This window comes from Halyomorpha halys, unplaced genomic scaffold (genome assembly GCF_000696795.3).
Source record: "Halyomorpha halys isolate HHAL.00 unplaced genomic scaffold, Hhal_1.1 Scaffold587.1, whole genome shotgun sequence".
NCBI lineage: Eukaryota > Metazoa > Arthropoda > Insecta > Hemiptera > Pentatomidae > Halyomorpha > Halyomorpha halys.
The window spans coordinates 601,503-603,254 of NW_027109405.1; positions in this window are offsets into that span (position 1 = coordinate 601,503).

A 1,752-nucleotide genomic window follows, 5' to 3' on the forward strand; every position below is an offset into this window, starting at 1 on the left:
TTGGCATTACCTACTTGTGTTCATGATAAAACTGTATCCAGATTTATCATTCTGAACCATTTCGTTTTATGTTTCAAATTTGGATTATTCTTTTGTTATTACTAAAGAATTATATTATTCGCATATCTTATTTGTTGTTTTTGTTATTATTTTAAATATTTTAATATTTGTTATATAGGGGAATTTGTTGATCAAATGAAATAGGGGTTGTGAAATAGAAGGGGGAAAAAAAGAAGGAATAAATCGAAAAACTTGTAGTAGTTAGTTTGTAGACTGGTATTAATTGTAAAATAAAAATAAAAGAAAACTGTGGGAAAAAAAAAATGTTATCTTTCTATTATATTATATCATGTAAAAATATGTAACTTATATCTGTCCAGTTACGGATTGATCAGTATGCTGTGTAATGTAGCAACCCGATGTATTTGGGCAGCATGAATGAATACAGTATTTCTTTCTCTGTTAATTTACATTTTCCTTTATTTTATTTCCTTCCAATAAACATTTTTGTTTTATTGTAACACTATTCCAAAGTGCTCAAATTACCTGTGTTAGTTAGTAGTAGCGGGGACACTATGCCTTCTCATTATATTTCCGAGGTATAGATATTTAATTTATTTTTCTTGAAATGGTACAAGAGCTGCAAAACTCTCTGTTGCCAATGCTATGTTTTATCGCTAATATAGTGTCTGCTATAATATTAGTTCATACTAATAATAATCTCTATCTATGATAGTTTCTGACATAAAAAACATATATGTTTTAGTTCTGTTGTAATGGTTTGTAGAACACGTCAAATCTTGCTTTTTTTAAACATTTGTTTACTTAGGGCGTGGTCTGTAATAGCACGCAGTAGCTGATCGGTATCCTTAATCCTCGTTTATGGCTTTACAGTAAAAAATACCTAACGAATTCCAACGCAGTTAGTATCTGTTCCTCGAAGCTAGGACTGGGTTTGTTATCAGATGAAGAGAGTGGACTGAGGAAGAGAAAAAAAAACATGCGCACTAATCCCCTGCTTTGTCCCCTCAAGAAATCGCTACCTGAAGAGCTCGTTACCCGAGGAGGAGGCTGTGGTCAGTACTACACACAATGGTTCATGGGCTAATTGGCGACACTCTGTCTGCCAGCACCCAACTAATCCTTCCACTGTCGCATAGCCTCCTCTTCCTTCGACAAATTAGTCTTCATGAATCTCTTATACGTGCTCCAAATGCCATATACTATATTTAGTTCGCTGGTTTAAGATTTTAAATAAACAATTACAGTGACATCGTCCTGTTTTTAAAATTTAAACATATTTTAATTTTAGGGGCCGTTTCAGAAGTATAGTAAGTAGTTTTGAAGATTAATGTGGTTGCATATCGTTTTGCTTAGTTGCCAAAATGACATAATGGGAACAAATATTGATGTTCAACTAATGTTAAAATTCATATTACAAAATACTGCTATCTTTATTATTTTAATTCCTATTAAGAAATTAAATGTTTGAAATATTAACTGTTCTATATTAGTTTTTATTGTTCATCATATAAATGATACAGAATAAGTTTGTTGTCTCTCTATTGTAGAATCATAAGATTTAATTTTAATAAACTGTTGATGGTTTCTGTGCTCAGAACCGTCTTAAACCAAGTGGGAGCCCCATGCACTTTAAACTATATTAAAATAACTCAGTTCAGAATATTTATTTTCAGAACAACTTTGGTTTTTAAAAATAAATAAACGAAAAACTGGTTTAAATTATTATTG